This window comes from Triticum aestivum, chromosome 4B, assembly GCF_018294505.1.
Source record: "Triticum aestivum cultivar Chinese Spring chromosome 4B, IWGSC CS RefSeq v2.1, whole genome shotgun sequence".
Classification (NCBI taxonomy): Eukaryota; Viridiplantae; Streptophyta; class Magnoliopsida; order Poales; family Poaceae; genus Triticum; species Triticum aestivum.
This window is the reverse complement of record NC_057804.1, coordinates 420,900,185-420,915,782: the sequence shown is the minus strand read 5'-3', so window position 1 is coordinate 420,915,782 and position 15,598 is coordinate 420,900,185.

Here is a 15,598-nt window from a genome sequence, read left to right as displayed (position 1 = left end):
TTGGAAGAGTATTGTACATGGAGAGGCTGACAGTTGGGTCCACGACAGCCGCAAGGAAGTGCCTCCTTATTATGCGCAAAATAATTATTCCTCCACCTGACAAAAGGGACCCACAAGACGACCCACCGTATTTTGCAAAAAAATGTTTCCCCCCTGACTGCTGCGACCCACTAGACGGGCCACCATATTTCATGAAAAAAATGCTCCCCCCGTTGTCAGCTCGGACCCACCAGAAGTGCCTCCTTATTACGCACAAAAAAATGAATACTCCACCTACTAGCTGGGACCCTCCTTGGTGGGAGGCTGACTTGTGGGCCTACTAAGTTGACGGGGATGGAGGGCTTTGTCAACTTAGTCAATATGAACGATTCTAGCTCCAGTGACATTACGATGTCCATCCAACGGCCGTAGTGCTTCTTCAACCTCTGGTCTTCTTGCTCTAGCCGCCCAAAGCAGCGCCGGTCGTGCTGCATGCTCCTGCCTCCCGTGGCTGGCTGTGCTGCCGCGGAGGCCTCACCGCACCCTACTATTCCCACCGCTGGCCAGGCCCTGCGGCGACGGCAGCCTCACACCACAGCTGAACCAGTGAACCCTCGTACTCCTCTCTGCGCGGGCTTCCATTTCCGCATATTCCCCGACTCCGTGATGTCCCCTTCCTAGGCATCGCCGTCGTCCACCGCATTGGTGCTCTCGGCGCGGCATGGTCAACGTGTTCAAGGAATGACTTCCATCGGAAGAGTACTATACGTGGAGAGGCTGACAGCTGGGTCCACGGTGGCTGCAAAGAAGTGCCTCCTTATTACACGCAAAATAAGTATTCATCCACCTAACAGCAGGGACACACCGTACGGGCCACCGTATTTCACGAAAAAAAACGTTTCCCCCCTGACTGCTGGGACCCATCAGCTACATCTTCACACGCAAGGAAGTGCGTCCGGGCAAAAAAACAATTCGCCCCCTGACTGCTGGGACCCACCAGCTACATCTTTGCACGCAAGGAAGTGCCTGACAGTCGGGACCCACCTGGTCAAAGCGCACGTAGCGTTATCATTCTGGTCGTGAACGTGTATGTTGATACGTCTCCGTCGTATCTATAATTTTTGATTGTTCCATGGCAATATTATTCAACTTTCATATACTTTTGGCAACTTTTATATTATTTTTGGGACTAACATATTGATCTAGTGCCCAGTACTAGTTCCTGTTTGTTGCATGTTTTGTTTCACAGAAACCCAATATCACACGGAGTCTAAACGGGATAAAAACGGATGGAGCCTATTTTGGAATATTTATGATTTTTGGGAAGTAAAATCAAGGCGAGACGGTGCCCGAGGTGCCCACGAGGCAGGGGCGCGCCTGCCCATACTGGGCACACCCCTCACTCTCGTGGGCCCCTCGTAAGGCTGTTGACGCTCTTCTTTGGCCGCAAGAAAGCTAATTTTTTGAAAAATATCTGGGCGAAGGTTTCAATCCAATCGGAGTTACGAATCTCCGAATATATAAGAAACGGTGAAAGGGAAGAATCCCGGAGCGCAGAAACAGAGAGAGTCAGAGAGACAGATCCAATCTCGGAGGGGCTCTCGCCCCTCCCACTCCATGGAGACCATGGACCAGAGGGGAAACCCTTCTCCCATCTAGGGAGAACGTCAAGGAAGAAGAAGAAGGGGGGCTCTCTCCCCCTTGCTTCCGGTGGCGCCGCAACGCTGCCGGGGGCCATCATCATCACCGCGATCTTCACCAACACCTCCGCCATCTTCACCAACATCTCCATCACCTTCCTCCATCTATATTCAGCGGTCCACTCTCCCGCAACCCGCTGTACCCTATACTTGAACATGGTGCTTTATTCTGCATATTATTATCCAATGATGTGTTGCCATCCTATGATGTCTGAGTAGATTTTCGTTATCCTATCGGTGATTAATGAATTGCTACGATTGGTTTAATTTTCTTTTGTTTATGTTGCTGTCCTATTGTGCCCTCCGTGTCACGCAAGCGTGAGGGGTTCCCGCTATAGGGTGTTGCAATACGTTCATGATTCGCTTATAGTGGGTTGCTTGAGTGAAAGAAGCTTAAACCCAGGTAAGGGGGTTGTGGCGTATGGGATAAAGGGGACTTGATATGTTAATGCTATGGTTGGGTTTTACCTTAATGATCTTTAGTAGTTGCATACGCTTTCTAGAGTTCCAATCATAAGTGCATATGATCCAAGAAGAGAAAGTATGTTAGCTTATGCCTCTCCCACATAAAACTTGCTATCGGTCTAGTAAAGTAGTCAATTGCTTAGGGACAATTTCACAACTACTACCACCACTTTTCCGCACTCGCTATATTTACTTTATTGCTTCTTTATCTATACAACCCCTAGTTTATATTTGCGTGCTCTTCATTATCTTGCAAACCTATCCAACAACACCTACAAAGTACTTGTAGTTTCATACTTGTTCTAGGTAAAGCGAACACTAAGCGTGCGTAGAGTCGTATCAGTGGCAGATAGGACTTGAGAGAATATTTGTTCTACCTTTAGCTCCTTGTTGGGTTCGACACTCTTACTTATCGAAAAAGGCTACAATTATCCCCTACACTTGTGGGTTATCAAGACCTTTTTCTGGCGTTGTTGCCGGGGAGTCATAGCGTGGGGTGAATATTCTGATGTGTGCTTGTTTGCTTTATCACTAAGTAATTTTTATTTGTTGTTCTTAGTTGTTCTCTATCTTTAATTATGGATATGGAACACGAAATACCAAAAAAATTAGGTGTACTTGCTACTCATGGAGATGGGGAACCTCCTAAAACCCTCGATGCTTGTTATGTGAAAGAAATTATGTACTACTTTGATAATCCTGAGAAAACCCCATTCAATTATGTTATGGGAGACACGTTGGATCAACGTGAATACTTTAGGGATTATCGCTTGACACAAAAAGGTAAACTATTATGGGATCAAATTTATATGTTGCATTGGTATGCTCGGGATCTATGCTTGAGACATGGTTATACTTGTTGCTCTAGGATAAAGTCTTCACGCCTTCCCTTTTCATGCAAATTCAATGATAATAAAACCTTAGTTTCTTATGCTAATGGTATCTATGATTACTATGATGTGGAACAAATAGAAGAATTCGTTGCTTTTATGGGTGCTTATGAGATTGAATCTATGTTTAAAGAGTTTGAAGATTTTGATGATTCAGTTTACACACCTAAATTTTTTGCTATACTTAGATATTGCTATGAAAATTATGAATACAATTCCGATATTGATGCATTTATTGAGAAAGTCTCCGCTGTCCAAGAAGAGACTAATATCTTGTAGGAAGCTATGGAAGAAGAAATTGATGAAACTGTGAGCTCATTGGATGAAAAAGATGATGAGGAGAGCGAAGAACAAAAGGAGGAAGAGCGGATTAGCTACCCGTGCCCACCTTCTAATGAGAGTAACTCTTCAACTCATATATTGTTTAATTCCCCTTCATGCTTACCGAAGGATGATTGCTATGATGATTGTTATGATCCCGTCGATTCTTTTGAAATATCCCTTTTTGATGATGCTTGTTGTGCTTGTGGCCAAGATGCCAATATGAATTATGCTTATGGAGATGAACTTGCTATAGTTCCTTATGTTAAACATGAAATTGTTGCTATTGCACCCACGCATGATAGTCCTATTATCTTTTTGAATTCTCCAAACTACACTATTTCAGAGAAGTTTGTGCTTATTAAGGATTATATTGATGGGTTGCTTTTTACCGTTGCACATGATAATTTTTATGAATGTAATATGCATGTGCTTGCTGCTCCCACTTGCAATTATTATGAGAGAGGAACTATATCTCCACCTATCTATGTTTCCAATATGATAGAATTGCAAGAAACTGCCTATACTATGCATTGGCCTTTACTTGGTGTGCATGAATTGTTCTTTTATGACATGCCGATGCATAGAAAGAGAGTTAGGCTTCGTTGTTGCATGATATATGTTACTTTGTGCTCAATACTAAATCACAAATCATTGTTAATTAAAATTGGCTTTGATATACCTTGGGATCCGGGTGGATCCATTACTTGAGCACTATATGCCTAGCTTAATGGCTTTAAAGAAAGCGCTGCCAGGGAGACAACCCGGAAGTTTTAGAGAGTCATTTATTTCTGTTGATTGCTTTTATATAGTCTAAAAAAAGAGGGGAACCCAAAACTTTTTCAAAAAGGAAAGTGAAAGTGAGAAAGACAAGCATTCACTACAAAAAAAGACACATCTGTGACATTTTGGGCCGAACGAATTTTTTTTCGGTCATACATATGACACTTCTATGACGATAATTGTGACAAAACCCGGTATCATCATAGATGTGGTGGGCTCCTACTTCTATGACAAAACATCATGACAGAAAATGGGCTTTTCGTCCTGTGCGGGCCGGAGACGCAGCTGCATGACATTCTTTGGGCCGTCCATGACGGAAAAAACCGTGGTAGAAGCGAGGGGGAGGAAAATTTCGGGGAGTTGTCGGTTACGGTGGGAGGTTGGGGGCAGAGCGATGCGTGTTTCTCTTGTACGTACGCGTGTGTGTGCGAGGCGTTGGCTCTAACTGAAGCTGAGCGAGGCGTTGGGCTCTAACTGAACCCGAGCGATTGCACTGCAGGCTAGGCGTTACTGAACCCGAGCGATCGATCGATCGCTGTTAACTGAACCCGATGGAGCGATTCCTTCGCTACTGCTGCTAACTGAAGCCGATCGATTGGATGAACAGTGAGCATTGCGGGAGGGTTTGGATGAACAGTGAGTGGTGGCGTTGCCTCTGGATGAACAGGAACCCGTGGTGTGGAGGGCTGGATGAACAGTAGACGGTGGAGGGGTGGCCGTGGAGGGGTGGTTGAACAGGACCCCGTGGTGTGGAGGGCTGGATGAAGAGTAGAGGTGGAGGGGTGCCCGTGGAGGGGTGGTTGAACAGTAGCCGGTGGACTAACGCGCGGTGGAGGCTGGATGAACAGGAGCCCATGGAGGCTTGAGGAGGTCGACGGTAGCCCGTGGAGGCTGGAGGAGGTCGACGGTGGAGATGAACAGTATCCCGTGGAGTACCGTTTTGCGGTACGCCACACCCCTCCCCCCCGTTTCGACCATAGCGCTCCAACACAAGTCTGTTTCGTCCGTTTTGCGGTACGCCACACCCCTCCCGATCAACAGGACCCCGTTTCGACCGTAGCGCTCCAACACAAGTCCGTTTCGTCCGTTTTGCGGTAGGCCACACCCCTCCCGATCAACAGGACCCTGTTCCGAATGTAGGAGGTCCGTTTCCTCTGTTGTGCGGTACGCCAGGCCTCGTTTCCATCGCCTGTTCCGTCCAAGCCCTCCCGATGAACACGACCACGCATTCCGTTCCGACCCAGCCGGTTGGCTCCCATGCGTTCCGTTGCCTCCCGATGAACACGACGCATTCCGTTGCCTCCCCATGAACACGACGACGACGCTGTTTTTCCGTTCCGACCCAGCCATGTACGTATGCGCGAGTAGGCATTCGAGACCCTGCCCGTATGTACATATGTGGCCGTATTTTCTTTCTTGCACCCTCGCCACTGTACGTACGTGTACGTGCGCGCCTCTACTACGACTAGTATGTACGTACACGTTCGCGACCAGAATGACAACGCTACGTACGCTTCAACCAGGTGGGCCCCGACTATCAGGCACTTCCTTGCGTGCGACAATGTAGCTGGTGGGTCCCAGCAGTCAGGGGGTGAATCGTTTTTTTTTCGGACGCACTTCCTTGCATGCAAAGATGTAATTGGTGGGTCCCGGCAGACAGGGGGAAACATTTATTTGCTAAATACGGTGGCCCGTCCGCTGGGTCCCCGCTGTCAGGTGGAGGAATAATTATTTTGCGCGTAATAAGGAGGCACTTCCTTGCTGCGGTCGTGGACCCAGCTATCAGCCTCTCCATGTACAGTCCACGTCCGATGGAAGCCATTCCTTGACCACGTTGACCACGCCGCGCCGAGAGCACCAGGGTGGTGGACGACGGCGAGGCCTAGGAAGGGGACGATGCGGAGCCGGGGAAGATGCGGCAGTGGATGCCCAAGCGTAGAGGAGTATGAGGGTTCACTCGTTCGGCTGCGGTGTGAGGCTGCCGTCGCTGCAGAATAACAGGGGGTGTGGCTGCCGGGTGCGTAGAGGGATGGCCTGGCCAGTGGTGGGAGTAGTAGGGGCGGTGAGGCCTCCGCGGCATCACAGCCGGCCACGGGCGACAGGAGCAGGCCGCACGACCGGCGCTGCTTTGGGCGGCTGGAGCAAGAATACCAGAGGTTGAAGAAGCACTACGGCCGCTGGATGGACATCATACGGTCACTGGAGCTAGAATCATTCATATATTGACTAAAGTTGACAAAGGCCTCCGTCCCAGTCAACTTAGTAGGCCCACAAGTCAGCCTCCCACCAAGGATGGTCCCAGCTAGCAGGGGGATATTCATTTTTTTTGTGCGTAATAAGGAGGCACTTCCCGTGGGTCCAAGCTGACAGCGGGGGGAACGTTTTTTTCGCGAAATACGGTGGCCCGTCCTGTGGGTCCCAACAGTCAGGGGGAACCATTTTTTTCGCGAAATACTGGTGACCCGTCCGGTGGGTCCATGCTGTTAGGTGGAGGAATAATTATTTTATGCGTAATAAGGAGGCACTTCCTTGCGGCTGCCATGGACCCAGCTGTCAGCCTCTCCACGTACAGTACTCTTCAGATGGAAGTCGGTCGTTGACCACATTGACCACGCCGCGCCGAGAGCACCACGGCGGTAGATGACGGCGAGGCCTAGGAAGGGGACGACGGGGAGCCGGGGAAGACGCGGCAGTGGAAGCCCGCGCGGAGAGGAGTACGAGGGCTCACTGGTTCGGCTGTGGTGTCAGGCTGCCTTCACCGCAGGGCCTGGCCAGCGGTGGGAATAGTAGGGGGCGGTGAGGCCTCCGCGGCAGCACAGCCGGCCACGGGAGGTAGGAGCATGCGGCACGACCGGCGCTGCTTTGGGCGGCTGGAGCAAGAACACCAGAGGTTGAAGAAGCACTACGGCCGTTGGATGGCCATCGTACGGTCACTGGATCTAGAATCGTTCATATTGACTAAAGTTGACAAAGGCTCCCATCCCAGTCAACTTAGTAGGCCCACAAGTCAGCCTCCCACCATGGTGGGTCCAAGCTAGCAGGGGGAGTATTCATTTTTTTGTGCGTAATAAGGAGGCACTTCCGGTGGGACCGAGCTGACAGCGCGGGGAACATTTTTTTCTCGAAATACGCTGGCCTGTCCGCTGGGTCCCAGCAGTCAGGGGGGAAACGTTTTTTTTCGCGAAATAAGGTGGCCCGTCCGATGGGTCCCTGCTGGCAGGTGGAGGAATAATTATTATGCGCGTAATAAGGAGGCACTTCCTTGCGGCCACCTGGACCCAGCTGTCAGCCTCTCCACGTACAGTACTCTTCCGATGGAAGTCAGTTGTTGACCACGTTGACCACGCCGCACCAAGAGCACCAGGGTGGTGGTCTGGACGACAGCGAGGCCTAGGAAGGGGACAACGCGGAGCCGGGGAAGACGCAGCAGTGGTAGCCCGCGCGGAGAGGAGTACGAGGGCTCACTGGTTCGGCTGCCGTCGCCGCAGAATAACATGGGGTGTGGGTGAGTAGAGGGATGGCCTGGCCAGCGGTGGGAATAGTATGGGGCAGTGAGGCCTCCGCGGCATCACAGCCGGCCACGGGAGGCAGGAGCACGCGACACGACCGGCGCTGCTTTGGGCGGCTGGAGCAAGAAGACCAGAGGTTAAAGAAGCACTACGGCCGTTGGATGGACATCATACGATCACTGCAGCTAGAATCGTTTATATTGACTAAGTTGACAAAGCCCTTGGTACGTGTCAACTTAGTAGGCCCACAGCTCGGATTTGGCAGAGAACATATAGCCCATTTGCGATTTGTAAGAATGTACAGCCCATTTTTCAATTCTAATGGAATTTACTACAGCCCATTTATGGGTTTGTTAAAAGTACAGCCCAACTTCTAGGTACGACAACGATTAATAATTTCAAACAACCCGCTCAAAACAGAATTCAAAAAAAAATCCCACATTTTGATGGATCTGAAATATTTTTATCCGAAATTTCTAGTCAGGTTAAACATAATTTCAAAATAAAGTTGTATCACGTTAAAATCCAATGAAATATTGTGCGCGCAACAAGTAATGGAATTAAAATTTCTAAATTCCAAAAATAATATATTTTTCAAACTAATTATGTGTTTGGTGCATAGTAATTGCCCAGTTATTATAATTACATCCCATTTATTATTTCTTAAAGTCCATTTTCTTGTTAAGCCTAATGCATACCTCCTAGGAAACTTTGCAGTCCAGCAGGGCGGATAACAAGTTGACCCGGATATTGTGTACAACTGTCGGCCCAGTTGCATTGCTGATGTTGAAAAAAAGGCCTGTGTAGTACAGTACAACCTAACATGGTTACTCAGCCCACATTTAGGGACGCCGGAAAGGCCCAAACAAGGCTTCTGTACAACTTTTTGAAGTCACTGAGCTCAATTAATAACTTAAGAAAAAAGTTAGATTACAGTGGAACCTAATTAAAAGCTGTCACGAGCAAATAAATAATTCAACGGGTCCCACTTGTGCGTGTGCGCGTGTGTGTGCGTGTGTGTGTGTGTGTGAGAGAGATAGATAGAGAGAGAGACCCATCGGTCGATGCTCGTAAATACATCTTTCAGCCATATGCATTGCTGATGCTCAGTAAAAACTTATATAGTTGACACAATCATATAGAACATCATAGCACACTGAACTTGCATACAAAAATTTCACGCAGGCGGCACAATCAGGATGGAAGCAGTGGATCGCTACGGGAAGGGCTATGTTGAAACCAATGAAGTCGTACATAACGGTTCATCATCTTTATAAATGACGAGGAAATATCTTGAATGTTGTGCAAAGAAAACAGACAGACAACACAATAAGTTCTGCTAGCACATTAAGTTGACGTACAACCCTTTCTAAGAAAAGTTCAGGTACAAAATTAGAACATGTCACAATCAAATGTACTGGCATGTCAGTGCTTCAGACCCATAGCTCGGATTTAACTAGTACTATCTGACAAGATTCAGTTGTTACCTCAAATTAGAGCACATCCAAGCAGCCAGCCCTGCCTCTTCTCCCAAAGAAGCAGTGGCCTCCGCCGCGCGATGGAGTAGGCCCTGTGCCATTCACCGTTCCGAGCAACACGGGGAAAGTCTGACGTTGACTCCTGTAATGGACGTCGACGACGGACCCTGGCACCAGCGGGGGCGGCAGGACTTCGATTGATGGATTGACCACTTCTTCGACATGCACGAACACTCGATACAGGTACATCCCTAACGTGGTCCGCGGCGGCCTTGGTGGCGACGAATAGTACAACCCCGGTTCCTGCACCGGTATCTCAACACCAATCACCTTCGGTATGGTGGACGGCTTCTTCATCAATGCCATAACCGTCAGAGCCTAGCTGTCTGGAGGAACAAACATACTTACGAGCTCACCTCCAAGGTCGTTGATAAGCTTGTTCATGGACTCGTTGTTCCAAGCACGTCGAGGCATGCCGTGGAAGGTAAGCTTTGTTAAAAACTCAAGCTCAGAGGGCACCGAGCCCCATCCTGGGTGCCACCGATCAAAGCTCACCAGCGCGCCATCGTAGAACAAAGGCCGAGAAGATTCGAACACACGACTGCAGTCGAAAGTTGTTCGGAACCTGACGAAGAAATCAGCCGATGGCGGACAGACTTCGACGAGCAAGTCACTTATTTGGATGCCATGTGCAATGCCAAGAGCTTTGACAAGGTCGTCCGGCGAGACGGGAGGCCAGTCGCCATTGATGGTTACCATCAGCACTTTGCCGGCAAACTCGTCGTCAAGCGCCTCCATGCCACAGTTGAGCGACAGCACGCAGCGACCGAAGGCAGGACGGACCTCAGGATCTTCGGCTTGGAGATCCACGTTGACCGGCGACATGATAGTGCGCTTTAGTACAGGGAGTACAGGAGGGGTGAGGGAGTCCTGGACTAGGGGGTGTCCGGATAGCCGAACTATCATCATCGGCCGGACTCCAAGACTATGAAGATACAAGATTGAAGACTTCGTCCCGTGTCCGGATGGGACTTTCCTTGGCGTGGAAGGCAAGCTTGGCGATACGGATATGTAGATCTCCTACCATTGTAACCGACTCTGTGTAACCCTAGCCCTCTCCGGTGTCTATATAAACCGGATGGCTTTAGTCCGTAGGACGAACAACAATCATACCATAGGCTAGCTTCTAGGGTTTAGCCTCCTTGATCTCGTGGTAGATCTACTCTTGTAACACACATCATCAATATTAATCAAGCAGGACGTAGGGTTTTACCTCCATCCAGAGGGCCCGAACCTGGGTAAAACATCGTGTCCCTTGTCTCTTATTACCATCTGCTTAGACGCACAGTTCGGGACCCCCTACCCGAGATCCGCCAGTTTTGACACCGACATTGGTGCTTTCATTGAGAGTTCCTCTGTGCCGTCGCAATCAGGAAGGATGCCTTTTCCCGTCTTTAAAGACGGCGCTGTCGTCAAGGAAGCTTTGGCCGCCGGCCAGACTATCCGGCTAGGTGGTTTTCTTATGACCGCCTGTTCGGCCACCGCTCCGACAAAGACCTCTCAGGTCATCAAAAGCGATCTTCACGTCAGCTCGGAATTCGCCGAGCAGCTAGATCCGATGGAGCTCTCCTCCGTAAACGAGCTCTTGGATCGCATCGACGCCCTGGGAGTCGCTACAGACTACAATCAGATTGGGCTTAAAACCGACCTGAGAGAAATTAACTCTCCCCAGGCTACCCACCACGTTGTTGTGGTAGAGGAACAATGCGGCGACTCTTCTTCTATGTTAAAAACCAGTTATGTCCGGATTCCTGATCCCTCCATGCCGGATTCCCGCGGAGGAGCGGACGTCAATCAAATACTGAACCTAAAGTCAGGCATCGGACCAGATTTGTTGGAAAACATCCAACAAACCAAGCTTCCAAATCCGGAAACTTCTTGGCCTTGGAGCCTCAGATCGGGCGGGGTTCCGAATTTAATTCCACACGCCCACCCAAACATAAGCGATCTATCTCAAATACGGCAAGAGCCCGATGAAACAGTACATCATTACTGGGCCAGATTCCTCCTGGTTATGAACAAGATAAAGGACTGCCGTGAAGAAAGCGCGATTTCAATTTTCTGCAATAATTGCACGGACAAGGGAATCATGAACGCCATAAGTCGTCGCGAAGTTACACGCTTCGCCGACCTAGCGACCATTGTACAAAAATACTGTGCGATGGAGAGCGCCTGGAAAACCAAAACCAGGTTTTGGGACAATCCGGCCCTGAATACAATCCCAGTCCGAAATAAAAGGGTGTGTCATACTCAAGCACCTGGTTTAAAAACCAAAAGGCAAAAAACCCCTAAAGGGCACGGAACCGTACTGGAGGGATGGTTCAACGGACCCTGCAAAATCCACAGTACGGAGGGCGCCACTCCAACATATAGCCTTCGAGCATGTTGGATACTACGGCAGGTGGCCAAAAGTGGCGAAGGCTTTCTAGCCCCGGGCAACCAGCCCAGCAGTACCAGTACAGTATTAACAGTCTTCGAGACTTTCGCATCAAATAACATGCGGAAGCGAACAATCCGCAGCCTCGCCGAAGTCTACCAAGTAGCAACAACAAATCCATGGAGCGACACGGCTATCACCTTCAACTCCAGTGATGAACCTAAATTCCGAACAGCTCGAGCACCAGCCGCCTTGGTCCTCAGTCCGATAGTGGACGGCTTTCGTCTTACCAAGGTACTCATGGATGGCGGTAGCGGATTAAACCTCATCTACGAGGAAACATTTCAAAAAACGGAAATTGACTGGAGCCGCATTGAGCGAAGCAGCACAACCTTCAGGGGAATAATCCCTAGTCGAGAAGTACGCTGCACAGGAAAAAGCACACTAGACGTAGTGTTCGGCTCGCCGGACAATTACAGGTCCGAAGAGGTCACGTTCCAAGTGGCCCCATTCGGCAGCGGATATCACGCCTTGTTAGGGCGAGAGGCATTCACAATCTTCCAAGCTATACCCCATTACGGGTACATGAAGCTCAAAATGCCCAGGCCCAATGGAATAACCACTCTTGTCAGTGATCCAGATATAGCACTCCGCGCTGAAAATAAGACAGCCGCACTGGCCCTAGAGGCATTATCCGAAACCCTAGCGGCAGAGGAACTCACTACGCTGCAGTCCACGGTGGATAGGGACGATGTGATACTCGATAAGAGGTCTAAGTCCACCTCCTTTAAACCAGCAGACGAAATAGTCAAATTCCAGGTCCATCCAACGGACCCCACAAAGACGGCCTCCATTGGGGCACAATTAAATCCTGATGTAGAAGCCGCACTACGAGAATTCCTTCGGGAAAATTGGGACATTTTCGCCTGGCACCCTTCAGATATGCCAGGAATCCCACGCAGGCTGGCAGAACACAGCCTAAATATCCTAAAAGGATTCAAGCCAGTCAAACAAGCCCTTCGGCAATTTTCCGAACCCAAAAGACAGGCAATGGGAGAGGAGCTAGCCAAACTCTTAGAAACCGGATTCATCAGAGATATAAAACATCCGGACTGGCTAGCCAACCTAGTAATGGTACCAAAAAAGGACAAATCCTGGAGCCTTTGTGTCGATTTCAAAGACCTTAACAAGGCCTGTCCAAAGGACCCTTTCCCTCTCCCTCGCATCGACCAAATTATCGACGCCACCGCAGGGCATGATTCATTGTGCTTCCTCGACGCATACTCCGGATACCATCAAATCAAGATGGCGGAAAAAGACCAGGCCGCAACGGCATTCATTACTCCATACGGACCATTCTGCTTTAACACAATGCCCTTCGGACTCAAAAACGCCGGCGCAACATATCAGCGCATGATTCAGACATGTCTGGCTACCCAGATAGGCAAAACAGTGGAGGCATACGTAGACGATGTGGTTGTTAAGACCAAACACGTCGAAATTCTAGTAGACGATTTGAGGTTTACATTTGACAACCTCCGAGCATACGACATTAAGCTCAACCCGGAAAAATGTGTTTTCGGCGTACCAGCCGGAAAGCTCTTGGGCTTCATTGTATCCGGCAGAGGAATTGAAGCAAACCCAGCCAAGATCCGGGCTCTGTCGCAATTGGATATCCCAAAAAACCTCAAGCAAATACAAAAACTAACTGGATGCGTGGCGGCTCTAAGCCGCTTCATCTCCCGATTGGGAGAAAAGGCGCTGCCCCTCTATCGCCTCCTCCGGCGCACCGAACACTTTGAATGGACGGATGCTGCCACGGCCGGACTTGAAGAAATTAAAACCATATTGGCAACAAATCCGGTCCTTGCCGCGCCCAACCTGGGCGAACCTATGTTATTATACATCGCGGCAACACATCAAGTTGTCAGCGCCGCACTTGTCGTCGAACGAGAAACAGAAGGGCACAAATTCCCTCTTCAAAAACCAGTGTACTACGTATCCACTGTCTTAACTCCATGCAAGTCCAGGTACCCACATTATCAAAAGATAGCGTATGCGGTGTTCATGGCATCCCGGAAGCTGCGACACTACTTTCAAGAGTGTTCCATAACGGTGGCCTCCGAAGTACCTCTCAACGATATTATAAATAATCGCGACACGACGGGCAGGATTGCAAAATGGGCCATTGAGCTCTTACCATTTGACATAACCTACAAACCACGGCGAGCTATAAAGTCGCAAGTCTTGGCTGACTTCATCGCCGAATGGACCGAAGCCGAAGTCCCTAAAGAGTACGGCGCATACTCCAATTGGATCATGCATTTCGACGGCTCCAAAATGTTGGCTGGCTTGGGGGCTGGCGTCGTCTTGACGTCCCCAACCGGAGACACAGTCCAATACGTACTTCAAATAATGTACATGGACTCCAACAATGCAGCCGAATATGAGGCCCTTCTACATGGCCTCCGGATGGCAATCTCCATGGGTATTCAACGCCTAGAGGTGCGCGGGGATTCAAACCTCGCAATATCCCAAATAAATGGATTCTTTGACGCCAAGGATCCGAAAATGGCAGCCTACCGTAACGCTGTGCTAAAAATGGCAGCCCGGTTCGAGGGACTCGAATTCCACCATGTAGCCCGGGATAATAACCAGGCAGCAGGCGTGTTGGCACGCATCGGCGCAAAATGCGACGCCATCCCTCCAAACATCTTCCTGGAACGGCTCTTTAAGCCATCCGTATTATGGGAAGAGGAGTCCGGAAACAACAACCCGGAACCAATTGCACCACCCAACACAGAACATTCTGACACAATCGGTGGCTCAGCCAATGAAATAACACCTTCAGCCCACGAAATAATGGCAGTAATTGCCCCGTGGACGGAACCATTCCTAGCCTACTTAATCAGGCAGGAACTTCCCGAAGACCAAAATGAGGCCCACTGCATAGTTCGGTGATCTAAAGCCTACAAGGTCCATGAGGGAGAACTTTATAAGAAAAACACAACTGGAGTCCTTCAAAGGTGTATCTCCGAAGAGGAAGGGCGAAACCTCCTGGCTGAAATTCACGCCGGACTCGGCGGGCACCACGCTGCAGCCCGGGCCCTTGTAGGCAAGGCCTTCCGCATAGGATTTTATTGGCCGACAGCCCGGGCAGATGCTCAGGACTTGGTCCAACGATGCGTTGGTTGCCAGCTCTTTGCTAATAAAAGCCACATGCCACCCACCGCCCTCAAAACTATACCCATCACTTGGCCGTTCGTGGTCTCGGGGATTGACATGGTTGGACCCCTTAAAGGGGGAACCTACAAGCACAAATACTTATTGGCCATGGTGGACAAATTCACCAAATGGATAGAGGCCAAGCCGGTTAAAACGGCAGAATCTGGACCTTTGATAGACTTCATATCCGGGGTAGTGCACCATTTTGGCGTCCCTCACAGCATCATCACTGATAACGGCACGAATTTCATGGCCGACGAGGTTAAACTCTGGTGCAAAACATGGGCATTAAGCTCGACTATGCCTCAGTCTACCACCCTCAAACTAACGGTCAAGTGGAACGAGCAAATGGTCTAATAATGAGCGGCATTAAACCCAGATTAGTGCGGTCCCTCACGGAATTTAACACACACTGGGTAGAGGAGCTTGACTCCGTACTCCGGGGGCTGCGGACCACGCCAAACCGCACTACCGGATTCACACCATTTTTTATGGTATACGGCGCTGAGGCAGTCTTGCCCTGCGATATAATTCATGATTCACCTCGCGTGCGCATGTACGAGGAAAGAGAAGCCGAGTTGGATCGGCGGGATAGTTTGGATGCTTTAGAGGAGGAGCGCGACGTGGCAAAATCCCGTTCCACATTCTATCAGCAGCAGGCTCAAAGATATCAAAGCAGAGAAGTACGGGCCAAAATTTACAATGTTGGCGAGCTAGTTCTACGCCTGCTGGACAAGAAAAAGGACAAACTTAAGCCCAAATGGGAAGGTCCCTTCATCATCGACCAAGTCCTTACCGGCGGTGCATACCG